This window comes from Triticum urartu, chromosome 5A (genome assembly GCF_056163025.1).
Source record: "Triticum urartu cultivar PI428250 chromosome 5A, HENAU_Tu73, whole genome shotgun sequence".
Lineage (NCBI taxonomy): Eukaryota > Viridiplantae > Streptophyta > Magnoliopsida > Poales > Poaceae > Triticum > Triticum urartu.
This window is the reverse complement of record NC_141877.1, coordinates 134,332,653-134,352,078: the sequence shown is the minus strand read 5'-3', so window position 1 is coordinate 134,352,078 and position 19,426 is coordinate 134,332,653.

Below are 19,426 nucleotides of genomic sequence, written 5' to 3'. Positions count from 1 at the left end.
GGACTCCTCGTATGTTTCTTGATGTCTACTCCAAGTCCTCTGGATCACGTTTGTTCCAAAAATCATGCTCTCGAAGGTTTCATTCCGTTTGGACTCTGTTTGATATTCCTTTTCTGCGGAACACTGAATTAGGCAAAAAACAGCAATTTGCACTGGGCCTTGGGTTAATAGGTTAGTCCCCAAAATAATATAAAAGTGTAAAATAAAGCCCATTAACATCCAAAACATATAATATAATAGCATGGAGCAATCAAAATTATAGATACGTTGGAGACGTATCAGTTTCACGCGAAGATGGGCCTCGAGGTGAGCACAACCCACCGGGGCTTACCTGGGCCCCCTGGCGCGCCCCGGTGTCTTATGCCCTACTCCTTCACCTTCTCGTCCTTCCACGAAGCTTCGGGGGTCTCTTTTGCTCCAAAAAAATTCGTCAAAAAGTTTCAGCTCATCTGGAGAACTTTCATTTCTGCATAAAAAACAACACCACGGTAGTTCTGCTGAAAATAGCGTCAGTCCGGGTTAGTTCCATGCAAATCATACCAAAATGATATAAAATTATTGTAAACATGGCATGAATACTTCGTAAATTATAGATACGTTGGAGACGTATCAAGCATGAGTCAAATAGGTTTGGTCCTTGAGACACACTACAAAGCAACATGTAGTTTAAGATGCGGGTAGAGGATAAGAATCATTTAGTGGAGCTGGAGAAGCAATGAAAATATGAAATGGCAAAAAGTTTTCTCAAGAGTGAAATCGGTAACGTCGATCCGTTTCCATCGGTGACACCGAGTTGGCAGTGTCATGGATGATGCATATCGGTCAGACCGGGTTAGTCCATGTTGGTTGTACCGATGAACTTTCCACAACATTCTCTTGTAGTTCGGTCGAGCCTATAGGCTTGGATTGGTGAGTCCGAGTTCAATGTAGAGGAAAAGTTTTGTCAACTCATATCACTTGGCAAATTAAATTTCACAAGGATTTGTAAGGACTTAACTAAAAGATTTGCAATGAATTTGATGAAGAAAATATAGAGAAAAACATAAGAGATCTAGATGAAGTTTTTTTTGATAAGGGGAACAATCTAGCAAGATACATATGCAAAATGCAAGGTAAGAGAACAAAGAAACACTAGAAAACTTCATCTAGAAGGGGTCGGCGACAAAGTCACCTATGTTAGAGTATATCGAGTGAGGAGTCAAGTGATAACACTTGATCGTAGGTCATACTCATCGTTTAAGCTCAAAATGGGGTTACCATTTTTCGTTTAAGCATTTTGATGTATTCACATCTCGTTGAGTTGCTTTGACCCATGACTTGGAGTAAATCTTCTCTAATATGGAATAACATACCTTGGGTGGTGGTGTTGATCTTGATCATGTAGTCGAACTTGTGTTGGATGCTCAAGGTTGATGTAGTTCATCAAGAGTTTGGAGGACCACTTGTAGTTTGAGTTCATCTTCCTACATGGGTTAGTTTTGCAAGGAAGAGCACTTGTGTATCCGGAATGACAATCATGAAACTTCACACCAAATGAAATTTGATATATAGAAATTGTCAAAGGATATGTTGAGTGGATTCATGCTTCCTTGTATTCAACAACCATATAGCAGGAACTTGGTGATGTAGAGATTGCTCAAGATGTGAGTGACTTGCAATCTCATAGATTTGGGCTCATCCAAGTACCTACAAGGGTTAGATAACATGCAAGTGTACAAGTATAGATCCAAGACATATGATCATCATCATAATATAAATATCAAGGATTAGTCACAAAAGGCTCATGCCTTGCATGTATCCAAATGGAGTTTCTACTCCAAGTTTGATGCATCAATGATATTCAATTATCCTCTCAAACGGCAAAATACTTTCTCATCAAGCGGTTTGGTGAATATATCTGCCAATTGCTTATCGGTACAAACATGCTTAAGATTGATGTCTCCTCTAGCAACATGATCTCGAATGAAAATATGCTTAGTTCGAGAATGTTGCACGTGATTGTGAGCAATATTAATGGCACTCTCATTATCTCAAAGCAACGGAATATGTTTCACATGTATCCCATAATCCTTAAGGGTTTGGTCATCCAAAGTAATTGAGCACAACATGATCCGACGGCAAATGTATTCCACTTTGGTGGTGGATAAGGATACCGAGTTTTGTTTCTTGGAGGACCAAGATACAAGAGATCTACCAAGAAATTGACAAGTACCCGAAGTGGACTTTCTATCAACCTTGTCACTGGCATAGTCCAAATCGGAGTAGCCAACAAGATCAAAAGAATACCTCTTAGGATACCAAATGCCAAAATTTGGTGTATGGATTAAGTATCTCACTATCCATTTGACAGCCTTAAGATGACATTCTTTAGGGGCTGCTTGATATCGTGCACACATGCACACACTTGGCATAATATCGGGACGGGAGTCACATAGATATAACAATGAACCAATCATAGAGCGGTAAACCTTTTGGTCAACCGGTTTGCCGTCCCTAGTCAAGTCAAGATGTCCGCTAGTAGGCATGTGTGTTTTCATACCTTTGCTTTCTTACATGTTGAACTTCTTGAAAAGGTCCTTGGTACACTTTGTTTGAGAATCAAAGGTACCTTCCTTAGTTTGCTTTATTTGCAAACCAAGAAAGAATTTGAGTTCACTCATCATAGACATCTCAAACTTCTTCGACATTAGCCTTCCAAACTTTTCACTAAAATGAGGGTTAGTGGAACCAAATATGATATCATCCACATAAATTTGGCACACAAATAATTCACCATTAACCCTTTTAGTAAAAAGTGTAGAATAAATCTTCCCAATTTCAAAGCCTTTTTCAATAAGGAACTTGGTCAAACATTTATACCATGCTCTAGGTGAAGGAAATATGCCCTAGAGGCAATAATAAAGTTATTATTTATATTTCCTTATATCATGATAAATGTTTATTATTCATTCTAGAATTGTATTAACCGGAAACTTAGTACATGTGTGAATACATAGACAAATAGAATGTCCCTAGTATGCCTCTACTTGACTAGCTCGTTAATCAAAGATGGTTAAGTTTCCTAGCCATGGACATGTGTTATCATTTGATGAACGGGATCACATCATTAGAGAATGATAGGATGGACAAGACCCATCTGTTATCTTAGCAGCATGATCGTTCAGTTTATTGCTATTGCTTTCTTCATGACTTATACATGTTCCTATGACCATGAGATTATGCAACTCCCGAATACCGGAGGAACACTTAGTGTGCTATCAAACATCACAACGTAACTGTGTGATTATAAAGATGCTCTATAGGTGTCTCCGGTGGTGTTTGTTGAGTTGGCATAGATCGAGATTAGGATTTGTCACTCCGATTGTCGGAGAGGTATCTCTGGGTCCTCTCGGTAACGCACATCACCATAAGCCTTGCAAGCAATGTGACTAATGAGTTAGTTACGGGATGATGCATTACGGAACGAGTAAAGAGACTTGCCGGTGACGAGATTGAACTAGGTATGATGATACCGATGATCGAATCCCGGGCAAGTAACATACCGATGACAAAGGGAACAACGTATGTTGTTATGCGATTTGACCGATAAAGATCTTCATAGAATATGTAGGAACCAATATGAGCATCTAGGTTCCGCTATTGGTTATTGACCGGAGATGAGTCTTGGTCATGTCTACATAATTCTCGAACCCGTAGGGTCCGCACGCTTAACGTTCGATGACGATTTGTATTATGAGTTATGTGATTTGATGTACCGAAGATTGTTCGGAGCCCCGGATGAGATCACGGACATGACGAGGTGTCTCGAAATGGTAGAGACATAAATATTTATATATTGGACCATGTTATTCGGACACCGGAAAGTGTTCCAGATAAAACCGGAGTGCCGGAGGGGTTACCGGAACCCCCCGAGGAAGTAATGTGCCTTAGTGGGCCTTAGGGGGAGAGAGAGGGCAGTAGCCAGGAGGTGGCGCCCCCCAAGGGGAGTCCGAATAGGACTAGGGGAGGGGGGGGCGGCCCCTCTTTCCCTCTCCCTCTCCCTCTCCTTCCTTCTTCTCCTACTTGGACTAGGAAAGGGGGGACCGATTCCTACTTGGAGTAGGATCCCCCCCTTGGGCGTGCCCCTTGTGGTTGGCCGGCCTCCTCCTCCCCTCCTTTATATACGGGGGAGGGGGGCACCCCATAGACACACAAGTTGATCTTTAGCCGTGTGCGGTGCCCCCCTCCACAGTTTTAAACCTCAGTCATATTGTCGTAGTGCTTAGGCGAAGCCCTACACAGGTAACTTCATCATCACCGTCACCACACCGTCGTGCTGATGAAATTCTCCCTCTGCCCCAATTGGATCAAGAGTTCGAGGGACTTCACCGAGCTGAACATGTGCAGATCTCGGAGGTGCCGTGCGTTCGGTACTTGATCGGTTGGATCGCGAAGACGTTCGACTACATCAACCGCGTTACTAAACGCTTCCGCTTTCAGTCTACGAGGGTACGTAGACACACTCTCCCCTCTCATTGCTATGCATCTCCTAGATAGATCTTGCGTGATCGTAGGTAATTTTTTTGAAATACTGTGTTCCCCAACAGTGGCATCCGAGCCAGGTCTATGTGTAGATGTTATATGCACGAGTAGAACACAAATAGTTGTGGGCGATAATAGTCATACTGCTTACCAGCATGTCATACTTTGATTCGGTGGTATTGTTGAATGAAGCGGCCTAGACCGACATTACATGACCGTGTTCATGAGACTGGTTCTACCCCCGTGCTTCGCACACAGGTGGCTAGTGGGTGTCTGTTTCTCCAACTGTAGTTGAATCGAGTGTGACTATGCCTGGTCCTTATTGAAGGTTAAAACAACACACTTGACAAAAAATCATTGTGGTTTTGATGCGTAGGTAAGAACGGTTCTTGCTAGAAGCCCGTAGCAGCCACGTAAAACTTGCAACAACAAAGTAGAGGACGTCTAACTTGTTTTTGCAGGGCTTGCTGTGATATGATATGGTCAAGACATGGTGATATATAAATTGTTGTATGAGATGATCATGTTTTGTAACAGTTATCGGCAACTGGCAGGAGCCATATGGTTGTCGCTTTATTGTATGAAATGCAATCGCCATTTAATTGCTTTACTTTATCACTAAGCAATAGCGATAGTCGTAGAAGTAATAGTTGACGAGACGACAACGATGCTACGATGGAGATCAAGGTGTCAAGCCGGTGATGATGGTGATCATGACGGTGCTTTGGAGGTGGAGATCAAAGGCACAAGATGATGATGGTCATATCATATCACTTATTTGATTGCATGTGATGTTTATCTTTTTATGCATATTATTTTGCTTAATTCGGCGGTAGCATTATAAGATAACCTCTCACTAAATTTCAAGGTATAAGTGTTCTCCCTGAGTATGCACCGTTGCTAGAGTTCGTCGTGCCAAGACACCACGTGATGATTGGGTGTGATATGCTCTACGTTCACATACAACGGGTGCAAGCCAGTTTTGCACAAGCAAAATACTCAGGTTAAACTTGACGAGCCTAGCATATGCAGACATGGCCTCGGAACACTGAGATCGAAAGGTCGAGCGTGAATCATATAGTAGATATGATCAACATAGTGATGTTCACCATTGAAAACTTCTCCATCTCACGTGATGATCGGACATGGTTTAGTTGATATGGATCACATGATCATTTAGATGACTAGAGGGATGCTATCTAAGTGGGAATTCTTAAGTAATATGATTAATTGAACTTTACTTTATCATGAACTTAGTACCTGATAGTATTTTGCATGTCTATGTTACTGTAAATAAATGGCCCGTGCTACTGTTCCTTTGAATTTTAATGTGTTCCTAGAGAAAGCTAAGTTGAAAGATGATGGTAGCAACTACACGGACTGGGTCCGTAACTTGAGGATTATCCTCATTGCTGCACAGAAGAATTACGCCCTGGAAGCACCGCTAGGTGCAAAGCCCGCTGCAGGAGCTACTCCAGATGTTATGAATGTCTGGCAAAGCAAAGCTGATGACTACTCGATAATTCAGTGTGCCATACTTTACGACTTAGAATCGGGACTTCAACGACATTTTGAACGTCATGGAGCATAGATGTTCCAGGAGTTGAAGTTAATATTTCAAGCAAATGCCCGGATTGAGAGATATGAAGTCTCCCATAAGTTCTACAGCTGTAAGGTGGAGGAGAACAGTTCTGTTAGTGAACATATACTTAGAATGTCTGGGTACCACAACCACTTGACTCAACTGAGAGTTAATCTTCCTGATGATAGTGTCATTGACAGAGTTCTTCAATCACTGCCACCAAGCTACAAAAGCTTTGTGATGAACTATAATATGCAAGGGATGTATACGACAATTCCCGAGCTCTTCGCAATGCTAAAGGCCGCAGAGGTAGAAATCAAGAAGGACCATCAAGTGTTGATGGTCAACAAGACCACTAGTTTCAAGAAGAAGGGGAACTTCAAGAAGAACGGCAAGCAAGTTGCTGCTGAAGTGAAGAAGCCCAAGTCTGGACCTAAGCCTGAGACTGAGTGCTTCTACTGCAAAGGGACTGGTCACTGGAAGCGGAACTGCCCCAAGTATTTGGCGGATAAGAAGGATGACAAAGTGAAAGGTATATTTGATATACATGTTATTGATGTGTACCTTACTAATGCTCGCAGTAGCGCCTCGATATTTGATACTGGTTCTGTTGCTAATATTTGCAACTCGAAACAGGGGCTACGGATTAAGAGAAGATTGGCTAAGGACAAGGTGACGATGCGCGTGGGAAATGGTTCCAAAGTTGATGTAATCGCGGTCGACACACTACCTCTACATCTACCTTCGGGATTAGTTTTAGACCTGGATAATTAATTATTATTTGGTGCCAATGTTAGACCTTGTTTGATGCGAGACGGTTAATCATTTAAATCAGAGAATAATGGTTGTTCTATTTATATGAGTAATATATTTTATGGTCATGCACCCTTTATGAGTGGTCTATTTTTATTGAATCTCGATAGTAGTCATACACATATTCATAGTATTGAAGCCAAAAGATATAAGTTTAATAATGATAGTGCAACTTATTTGTGGCACTGCCGTTTATGTCATATTGGTGTAAAGTGCATGAAGAAACTCCATGTTGATGGGCTTTTGGAATCACTTGATGCTTGCGAACCATGCCTCATGGGAAAGATGACTAAGACTCCGTTCTCCGGAACAATGGAGCGAGCAACAGACTTATTGGAAATAATACATACTGATGTATGCGGTCCGATGAGTGTTGATGCTCGCGGCGGGTATCGTTATTTTCTGACCTTCACAGATGATTTGAGCAGATATGGGTATATCTACTTGATGAAGCATAAGTCTGAAACATTTGAAAAGTTCAAAGAATTTCAGAGTGAAGTGGAAAATCATCGTAACAAGAAAATAAAGTTTCTATGATCTGATCATGGAGGTGAATATTTGAGTTATGAGTTTGGTCTTCATTTGAAACAATGCGGAATAGTTTCGCAACTCACGCCACCCGGAACACCACAGCGTAATGGTGTGTCCGAACGTCGTAACCGCACTTTATTAGATATGGTGTGATCTATGATGTCTCTTATCGATTTGCTGCTGTCGTTTTGGGGTTATGCTTTAGAGACGGCTGCATTCACATTAAATAGGGCACCATCGAAATCCGTTGAGACGACACCATATGAACTCTTGTTTGGCAAGAAATCCAAGTTGTCGTTTCTTAAAGTTTGGGGCTGCGATGCTTATGTGAAAAAGCTTCAACCTGATAAGCTCGAATCCAAATCGGAGAAATGTGTCTTCATAGGATATCCAAAGGAAACTGTTGGGTACACCTTCTATTACAGATCCGAAGGCAATATATTTGTTGCTAAGAATGGATCCTTTCTAGAGAAGGAGTTTCTCTCGAAAGAAGTGAGTGGGAGGAAAGTAAAACTTGATGAGGTAACTGTACCTTCTCCTTTATTGGAAAGTAGTTCATCACAGAAGTCAGTTCCAGTGATTCCTACACCAATTAATGAGGAAGCTAATGATGATGATCATGAAACTTCTGATCAAGTTACTACCGAACCTTGTAGGTCAACTAGAGTAAAATCCGCACCACAGTGGTACAGTAATCCTGTTTTGGAGGTCATGTTACTTGACCACGACAAACCTACGAACTATGAGGAAGTGATGATGAGCCCAGATTCCACAAAATGTCTTGAGGCCATGAAATCTAAGATGGGATCCATGTATGAGAACAAAGTATGGACTTTGGTTGACTTGCCCGATGATCGGCGAGCCATAGAGAATAAATGGATCTTCAAGAAGAAGATTGACGCTGACGGTAATGTTACTGTCTACAAAGCTTGACTTGTTGCGAAAGGTTTTTGATAAATTCAAGGAGTTGACTATGATGACACCTTCTCAACCGTAGCGATGCTTAAGCCCATTCGAATCATGTTAGCAATTGCCGCATTTTATGATTATGAAATTTGGCAAATGAATGTCAAAACTGCATTCCTTAACGGACATATTAAAGAAGAGTTGTATATGATGCAATCGGAAGATTTTGTCGATCCAAAAGGTGCTAACAAAGTGTGCAAGCTCCAGCGATCCATTTATGGACTGGTGCAAGCATCTCGGAGTTGGAATATACGCTTTGATAGTGTGATCAAAGCATATGGTTTTATACAGACTTTTGGAGAAGCCTATAATTACAAGAAAGTGAGTGAGAGCTCTGTAGCATTTCTGATATTATATGTGGATGACATATTGTTGATTAGAAATGATACTGAATTTCTGAATAGCATAAAAGGATACTTGAATAAGAATCTTTCAACGAAAGACCTCGGTGAAGCTGCTTATATATTGGGCATTAAGATCTATAGAGATAGATCAAGACGCTTAATTGGACTTTCATAGAGCACATACCTTGATAAGGTTTTGAAGAAGTTCAAAATGGATCAAGCAAAGAAAGGGTTCTTTCCTGTGTTACAAGGTGTGAAGTTGAGTCATACTCAATGTCCGACCACTGTAGAAGATAGAGAGAAAATGAAAGTCATTCCCTATGCCTCAGCCATAGGTTTTATCATGTATGCAATGCTGTGTACCAGACCTGATGTGTGCCTTGCTATTAGTTTTGCAGAGAGGTATGATACGTCTCCGTCGTATCTACTTTTCCAAACACTTTTCCCCTTGTTTTGGACTCTAACTTGCATGATTTGAATGAAACTAACCCGGAGTGACGCTGTTTTCAGTAGAATTACCATGGTGTTATTTATGTGCAGAAACAAACATTCTCGGAATGACCTGAAACTTCATGGAGCAACTTTTTGAAAAATATAAAAAATACCTGCAAAAGATGAAGGCCAGGGGGCCACCACCTGTCCACGAGGGTGGGGGCACGCCCCCTACCTCGTGGGCCCCCTGGTGCTCCTCCGACTCCAACTCCAACTCTATATATTGTGTTTCGGGGAGAAAAAAATCAGAGAGAAGAATTCAGCAAGACCCGGACTTGTATTCAACTTATAAGAAAGGATAGACTAGTCCTAGTCCTACTAGGATTCCACATGTAACCCGCCCCTTCAACATATATAAGGAGGGGCAGGGCTTCCCAAAGAGGGATAGAAAATTAGGGCTAGACACAAAGAGCCGGCTTACGTGCGACTCCCTCACGATCATAATGAGACCTAGCCACAAACAACATGTAGGGTTATTACCGGATGATGTTTCCCGGAGCCCGAAGCTGTCTAAACCCTTGTCTTGTGTCGCGTCTCTCGGTTCCGCTCAACCCCTCTCAAGCTACCACATAGATGTGTTGCCCTCGTGACTAAAGTCCTCACATTAAGAACATCTGCCGTGACAATTTCACGACAGTTGGCGTCCATCATAGGCTGCGCACGGTGATGTTGAGTTCTTGAAGGGATCTCTCCTAGGGATCGAGAGTTCACAATTTCCCGAATGAAGAAGAGCCGGTTTGAAAAGGATCTGCGTCAGCTTCAAATACGTCGAACCAGATTTATGATTAGTCAGATTTAAAGGTTAAACAAGAATTTAGGGTTGCGCCGCAAGCCGCTGCCTTTGCAATTCGGATCCGAGAGATGATCAATTTCCGCTACTGCTGCCGCGTATCGCGGAGACCGACATGAATTTGGAGTTGCAGTGTTTCGTTACCGCCACGGGTAACCAAAGCACATCGAGTCCCGAGGAGAAATCAATCCAGCAGCTAATCATTACTGCCGGGCTATTGTCTGATTCATCCAAGTTGCAATTGCTGCACGCTACTTCCACGTCAAATAAGCAATCCGCTCGGGCCAGCACATCATTACGCACAGGCACAAGCTTCCAGAAAAACCTGTTCGGATTAAGCATTATTTTACGAGGCATTACTGGGCAAAACTGGGGTGCTCCCTCAGCCAAAAGTCATGGTCAAAGTCAATGGCCGTTGTTCACATCACAACAAGCCGGCCGTGCCTAACATGGAAGACAAATTATTGAACTAACTGGAGTATTATTGTGTTGAACTGAAGCATGGAGAACTCACGTATGAACAGTATGATTCGGGATTTCCCGAGGAAAGCAAGAAGCCGCGGCTGGTGTTGAAGCCTGGCGGATAGTGGTTTGACAAAAGACGACGGGGCGGAGCTGGTGGTGACCCGGCCGAATTCATCGCTGACCTGGCCTTCGGCGAGCTAGGCGTCGTCACGGTGGAGGGTTTGACGGATACGGCGAGTTCTTCTTCAAGGGATTCCTGTCCAACCAAGTCTTCGCCGCCTCCGCGACGCGATGGCCTCATCTCGGCGTGCCGCCCCGGGTCACCGTCGTCTCTGTGTAGAGCCGCCACGATCCAAGTCGCCGACGCCTCTCAGCTAGGGCCGCCGTTGTTGAAGATCCTTCAATCCAAGCCGCCGACCGTCACACCTCGTTGCTCCTCCACTATGCGTGTGCTGCAGCAGGTCCCCCTTCCCCGGTGCCTCCAAGCCGCCTCGTCAGCTCCCCTTGCTTCGGCCTCGCTCCCGCCTCAGCCGTGAATCGCCACCACTGTTGCAGGCCGAGCCACCGAGATTCACTGACTCGTTTTCGCCGTGGCTGCGCCCCGAGCTGCACCTCCATGCTGCCTTTGCTATAGTGAGCTACCACCGGCCTCCGAGCCGCCCCACGACCCGGCTGGAGCAGGCCTCGAGCCCGTGTCGCCCCGCCGCTGTGGCTACCTCCCTCGACGTGCTTCCACAACCATCCTCTGCTGTTGACACCTCAAGTCGCCCGCGACCTCAAGCCAGGACCAGCCGCCGTCAAGCCGGCTGCGCGTTGGGTCGCCATCGCTGCCATGGCCGGCCTCCTCTGCCTCCGAGCAGCCACGGCTCCACGTCGAGCTGCCGTATGGCGGCTGTGGCCTCACTCTTAAGTCGCCGCCTCGGCCTCGAGCCGGTGTTGACCAGTCGATTCAACCGTCGTCCGAGCCGCCCTCCGCCTCAACTCTGCGGCCAGGAAGTACTTGCCTCAAGCGGCCTGCTGTCTTCAACTCTGCTCCCACGGTGTGTCTGCCTTGAGCACCTGCTGCCGCCGCCGCTAAGATGCGTAGCCGGGTCTTCAAGTTGCCAGGATCTGGACCTCCCGTCGAGCCGGTGGCTCGCTTCTGCCGTGGCCGCGGCCTTGCTTCGCCTCAGCCTTACCCTGGACCGACCCGCTTCTACCGTTGTGGGCGTAGGTGCGGTCACGAGTCGCCAGCAGCGAGCCGCCTCACCTCACCGCGCCTTGAGCCGGCCCTCTACAGTGGCCGTCCGCCTCAACTCCTCCTGTTATCCAACTGGTGTGTTCACATGACAATCTCGATGATCCAGAAGAATTAGTATTTACATAGGAGTATGAGAACATCGCTTGGGAAATGTATGTAATCAACACTTGACTTCGAAGCAACTCGAATATCACAACTGAAAACAAAAACAAAAAATTGGCTTGCAAAATGAGCCAGAACAAATATATGATAGAGATTTCGTCCGAAGTTTTCGTGATGGGACTCACACGGGCTCGATCGTACAACACCATCATGTACAAGGCAGTGCACATGACATACGAAATGTCCCTGAGTCAGCATAGTCAAGGACTCTTTAAGACACAACGAGATCACTATAAAACCAACCATGGATAGGCGGACCACTAGACGTTGAACCCCAATCTCATATCATGCATCTGTCGAAAAGATATCCTAGGAGCTACTTGAATTCCCACTTATAAACTCCTGAAACTTTCCGGTTATGCAATTAGGTGCTGGGGATACAGACGAAGTATAATATCTCATCCAAAGCTAGCAAATCCTACATCCAGCTGTATCCATCCTTCAACACATAACCAAGAAACCTTCGGAAATCATTTACCTCAACCTTCGAAAAGCATCCGTTATACGAGTTATGGCAATACTCCCGAACTCCCGCCCCAGTACTGGGTGGTGTCGAAATTATCTCACCAACAACTGCATAAAAAGAGATTTTCGATGTCGGAGAAACTCAGATATTCCAGAACTGTAACGATAGAATTGTGACGAGAACACCTCGGAGCTCAACTCCCCGGGACACTGCCACAACCCCTAAATGTCATGAGGCACCAAGAACAATGTTCTCGTCACAAAACCATCGGAACGATTCCAAGATACCCGCGTGATCCTAATTTTTTTTAGTGAAATTTGAGAAGAGAAGAGTCAAAACTCTACGTCAGGATGCCTCACCAAAGCGACGAAGGGACTGAGGAGTAAAAAGAATCCTACTCTCCGATATATATAATCCTAAAAGACTCAAAACATTTTTCTAGACTCAACAATGCCAGCGATTCGATCAAGCAGGGGGCTCCTAAGTCGGGGAAGGCTCTGATTACCAACTTGTAACACTCACGATGCGGCTATATCTCCCACGTGTCGGAGCACGACTTAGAGGCATAACCGCATAGTAGGCATGTCGCAAGAGGGGTAATCTTTACACATCCCATGTACTAAATGAGAAAGAGGTACAGAGTTGGCTTACAATCGCCACTTCACACAATACATGAATATAGCATTACATCATCCAGATACAATCAAGGTCCGACTACAGAACCAAAATAAAAGAAGACTATCCCTAATGCAAAAGATCCCCGATCGCCCCGACTGGGCTCCACTACTGATCAACTGAAATGAAACAACACAATGAACGAGATCTTCATCGAGCTCCTCCTTAAGCTCGGTTGCGTCACCTGCACGGTTATCATCGGCACCTGCAACTGTTTGAAGTAATCTGTGAGTCACGGAGACTCAACAATCTCACACCCTCGCGATCAAGACTATTTAAGCTTATGGGTAGGGAAAAAAGGTATGTGAGGTGGAGCTACATCAAGCACTAGCATATATGGTGGCTAACTTACACAAATGAGAGCGAGAAGAGAAGGCAAAGCACGGTTGTGAACTAGAAGTGATCAAGAAGTGATCCTGAAACTACTTACGTTCAAGCATAACTCCAACACCATGTTCACTTCCCGGATTCTGCCGAGAAGAGACCATCACGGCTACACACGCGCTTGATGCATTTTAATTAAGTTAAGTGTCAAGTTCTCTACAACCGGACATTAACAAATTTCCATCTGCCCATAACCGCGGGTACGGTTTTCGAAAGTTCAAAACCTTGCAGGGGTGTCCCAACTTAGCCCATCACAAGCTCTCACGGTAAACAAAGGATATTCCTTCTCCCAGGAAGACCCAATCTTGCTCGGAATCCCGGTTACAAGACATTTCGACAATGGTAAAACAAGACCAGTAAAGCCGCCCGATGCGCCGACATCCTGATAGGAGTTGCACATATCTCGTTCTTAGGGCAACACCGGATAGGTCAAGCTACGAGTAAAACCAACCGATGGGCCTTGCTGGAGGAGTTTTATTCAAGGCGAACTGTCAAGGGGTTCCCATTATAACCCAACCGCATAAGGAACGCAAAATCAAGGAACATAACACCGGTATGATGGAAACTAGGGAAGCAAGAGTGGAACAAAACACCAGGCATAAGGTCGAGCCTTCCACCCTTTACCAAGTATATAGATGCATTAATTAAATAAGAGATATTATGATATCCCAACAAATAATCATGCTCCAACAAGGAACAAACTCCATCTTCACCTGCAACTAACAACGCTATAAGAGGGGTTGAGCAAAGCGATAACATAGCCAAACAACGGTTTGCTAGGACAAGGTGGGTTAGAGGCTTGACATGGCAATATGGGAGGCATGATATAGCAAGTGGTAGGTATCGCGGAATAGGCATAGCAAAAGAGCGAGCAACTAGCAAGCAAAGATAGAAGTGATTTCGAGGGTATGGTCATCTTGCCTGCAAAGTTCTCCGAGTTGACGAAAGCTTGAACCTCGTAAGCATACTCAACGGGTACCTCGAACACGAACTCGTCTCCCGGATCTACCCAAAGCAAGAACACAAGCAAAGGAAACAACAATCAACCATGGTGAAATGCGCAAGCAACATGATGCAAAACATGGCATGATATGCGGGATGTGATATGCAATGCATATGCGTGCTCCGAAAGGAAAAGATGGAACCAGGCCTCAACTTGGCAAACCAAGCGTGCCGCTGGAAAGATGAGTTGATTTCGGCCGAAATCGATATAAAGATCACCGGATTCGGATGCACGGTTTGCAAATGGCAAGCAAAACAATAAAGGCACTAAACTGCGATTAACAGCACGATGCCATCTAGAATGCAACAAGAAACTAAGCTACTGCACTTCAACATAGCAACAAAGCACATGACAGTGAACTACTCAAGATGCTTGACAAAAGATGGACACTGAGCTACGGCTAAATCATACAATAGCAGGTTCAAACAAGCATGGCAAAAGAGCAAAAGATATCAGCTTCACAGACTTACTGAAAATACGAACATGTCAGGAATTAACATCAGGAAGCAATGTTTAGAGCAAGATAACAACATGCTACAGTAACATATCATAGCAATACAAGGCATGTCATGAAACTACTCAAAGCATATAACAAAATTCCCTTACTGACCATAAGCGAAAGAGGATCAGAAGATACAATGGCAACCATGTAAATATAGCAAGTTTCGTTAACAGATTCAGACTTAGCAGAAAACTGGACATGGCATAAACAGAGTTACATAGGCATGTTTGCGAGCTCGATGCACTCACCACAAGGCATGGAATGACAAACTAAGCATACACCCAGCAAGAAGACATGTTAAAGAAGCTAACCATGGCAAGAACAATCTCATAGCATGCATGGATCAACTACAACAACCTTGGTAAAATTGATTAACATGTAAACAATCTGCCAGGAACATTTTATAGCAAAAGTAGAGCAAGATTGAGTCATGCTAGGGTACTCCATAATTGCAAACAAAGACATGGATGTATAGAGCATGACAATATCTCAAAACCATCCTTACCGAACATGCTCAAAAGAGGCATGGATCCCTCTGTAGCAACATGAATACATGGCATAAAAATAACAGCAGAGCAGAGACTTAGTGAAATTCTAAGTCCCTGAAATCAGCAACATCACGAGAGCTACTTTGCATGCTTGTGCTAGTCACCACAATGATTATAAAAATACATGGCATACAACCTTGTAAAGATGGCATGGCATATAACAAAACACGTGTAGAGCTCATGACCATATGCAGCACACATTAATCATGGAAAAAATGACAAATGCCCATAATATGATAAGAAACAGACACTAACATTACATAGCACTCTTGCAACAGTAATTAGGGCATCAAGATGAACTCAAACAAGCATGGTGCAATGGAATGAAATGAAGAGGACATCGAGACGAACAATTTGATATGCCACATGCACGAATCGGAGCAACGGATAATGAGATATGGCATGTGGAACAGAGCTAGAAAATGTCACAGATCTGGGGACTTAGTGGATATTTTACCTCCGCAAAAAGTCAATGCGGGACGAGGCCGAGCGGGATGAGGAGATCTGGGACGAGGGGTCGTTTGGTTGAGATCCTGGTGGATCTCGTCCCGATCCACCGGATTCGGCCAACGTACTCCGGCGAGGTGACGCGAGCTTTGGCGATGCGAGGAAGGAGGCCGGCGAGGCAACGGAGGTCGAGGCGGGGCGCTGCTCCGGCGAGGGGGGGCGCGGGGCGGCGGCCATGGCATTGCAGCAGCAGGGGACATCACCGGCGAGACGTTGGCGCGGCGGGGCTGGGCGGCTACAGGGCGGCGCCGGCGGGTGGAGGCGGCGCGAGAGATGCCAGCGCGGGCGGCCGGTGGTGCACGTCGAAGTGGGCGGCGGCGCAGAGGGAGGACGGCGGCGGTGGCCATGCGTCGGAGGCGGCGAGGCGGCGGCTGAGGGCGCCAGGCGGCGACGCAGAGGCGCGGCCTGGTTCGGCCCGGGGGCGGGCCGGCGATGGGCCCCGCGGGCCCGGCGGCGCGGAGGAGAGAGAGAGCCGGCGGCGGTGACGTGGCGAGGTGGGATTGGCCCGGGGCGGCGGCGCGGACATGTCCGGCCGGTGAGGGATTTGTCCGGCGGCGCGGAGAGGAGCGGATCTAGGGTTCATCCGCGAATTTTCAGGGGAGATGACATATATATAGGTAGAGGGAGCTAGGAGAGTCCAAATGAGGTGCGGTTTTCGGCCACGCGATCGTGATCGAACGACCGAGAGGATGGAGGGGGTTTGGATGGGGTTTGGGCCACTTTGGAGAGGTGTTGGGCTGCAACACACACGAGGCCTTTACGATTCCTCGGTTAACCGTTGGAGTATCAAACGAAGTCCAAATGGCACGAAACTTGACAGGCGGTCTACCGGTAGTATACCAAGGCCGCTTGGCAAATCTCGGTCCAATCTGAGAACGTTTAACACCCGCACACAAAAAGAGGCAAAAGGGGACACCGGATGACATAGGAGCGCCGGATTGCAAAACGGACAACGGGGAAAATGCTCGGATGCATGAGATGAACATGTATGCAAATGCGATGCACATGATGACATGATATGAAATGCATGATACGCAAACAAATGACAAGGCAACAACAGCGAATAACTGGAAGACACTTGGTGCATCGGTCTCGAGGCATTACAACACTCCACCACGACGAGAGGATCTCGTCCCGAGATCTAGAATGGCACCGAAGGGAAATGGAAGAGGAGGGGAAAGAGGTAAAACTAAGTTGCTTCTTTGACAAACGAGTGAAGCCAAAGAACCTTGCGAGGTTGAACAACTTCGAGAAAAGAATACAACGGAGATGAACAAAATTGAAAACACTCCGTTAGAAAAGAGGAACAAGGAAGAACAAATTCGGACATCACTCCGTTTGAAAAGTGATATGAAACTTGATAAGATGAAAAGAACTTGAGCAGAGGGCACAACACTCCGGTTAAATGGATAAGCACGAAAAGAACACGATCCTGACAAAACAAGAAGATGGGTTGAAGAGAGCAACATCACAATGCCTCCGGAATAAAGAAATAGAAGATAGATAATTGAAAAAAAGAATGGAGAAGAAAATGCCAGCTTCTGCCAAAAAAGAGCTTGAAAAGGCATCCTTAGGAGAAGGGTCGAACGGAGTTGTTGGAAAACCAACAACGAAAAGAGTAGCTTGTTGTGGGCTTATGGGAAACGTCTCGAAATCTTGAGGTGAAATTCTGCCACTAACAAAAAACAATAGATTTGGATTGATAATAAACAAGGAGACGAGAAGCTTATTTCACCGGGAGGATAGATGAAGAACTTGGGTCATTTATAAGCACCATAATTAGCAACAATCCTTAGGGAAGGCTTTAGGTGAAATATAACCCTAGATAACTCCAATGACGAGATTGATGGATTTAAAATATCTCATTCATGCCAACATGTGAATCATGAAACATGAACTCAAATCATCAAGAATGACATAATACCACCTCTAATGATACGGTAGAAAGAATTGCACTTCGGAATGTGAGATGAAGAATGCTTGAACTCCTCTGAAAAGAATCTTGATGAACACTTCGAGAAGGAATTACGTCCTTGATGAACCAACATGTAGAGCCTCCATGAAGAACTCCGGTAATAAAAGAATGATCAAACGAAAGGAAAGAGAAGTTGAAAAACTTGGAACTCCGGAAAAGAAAAGATGAAACAATTGAAATAGAGAATTTGATGAGCCTCCGTAATAAAGAATTGAATTTACTCGATGAAACAAGAATAAGAATTACATTATGCTTATCCTTCACCAATGAAATTGATGACAAACAATGGATTTGGCATACTACTTATTTTTGATGAAACAAAATTGAAGAGAGATATTGCTCAACTTGGAAAGATCTTCAACGAACCACCGGTAGGATTTGGAAACAACAAAAGAATTGATATGAAAACGAAGGAAGAAGAATCTTCGAATAGCCACCGTAAGAATTGAAAATGAACAAAGAAAAATATAAAGAAACACCGGGAAGAATTAGAGAACGAAGATACTTGAGAGATTTTAGGTACAAGTGAAACGAAGAGATCATGAACTGATTAGAGGATATTTGAACGGTGCACCGGTAAGATTTAGAGAAAGAGAGCTGAAAGCTGAGAAAGAATAATTCTGAGATGATGGCCTCCGGATAATCAAACTGAAAAAAAATCTTGAATTGCTCCGGATAGGTGGAAAGAATTCTCATAATCGAAAACAATTATGAGAGGAAGGCATCAAGCTAGAACCATGGATCTTGAAGAGAATGGAGCAAGATATGGAGGAGAACTCTTCTTCGGTCTTCAAATGCAGAGAATGACGATGAGAAACACCACCATGAATTGTTGAGATACTCCGGGATGAAAATTTGAAAGGTTGAACCAACGATGAAAGAATTTGAAAGATCTTGGTGAAAGACCTTGGTGAAAGACATATGACTGATGGCAATTCATTCTTACGTCAAACTTTAGAAGATTTGAGAATAACTCCGGGAGAATAAGAAGAGTCAGGTAAGATCCCGTGAAAAGACCTGTGAGTTAGGGCCCACTCAAAATACACACCATTGAACAATTGCTGGAAAAGGAGATTGCACCGGTTGAATTAAATGGCTTGAATGAGATAACAACCTCGAAATAGGTTAAACGGATCTTGAATGACAAGACGAGCCTTCTAAGATATCTTCAGCACTCCCGAACAAATGAATAGTGAGAAGAGGATGATTATGAGGTGCACCGGCATGAGAAAGCATTTGAACCGAGGAAAGGATATGATCAACACCAAAAGCTTGAATTGAATCCACCGGAGAAGAAAAGAATGTAGAATGATACACTTGAAGCTCCGTTAGTATCTTCTTGAGAATCACCGGATAAGAATATTGACGGAAAAGAATGAAGAGACTTCACATGAATAAAATGGATACTTGATTAAGAAATCCGAGTCCTTGAAGAAACAAGGGTGGGAGGGCGGGAAAAC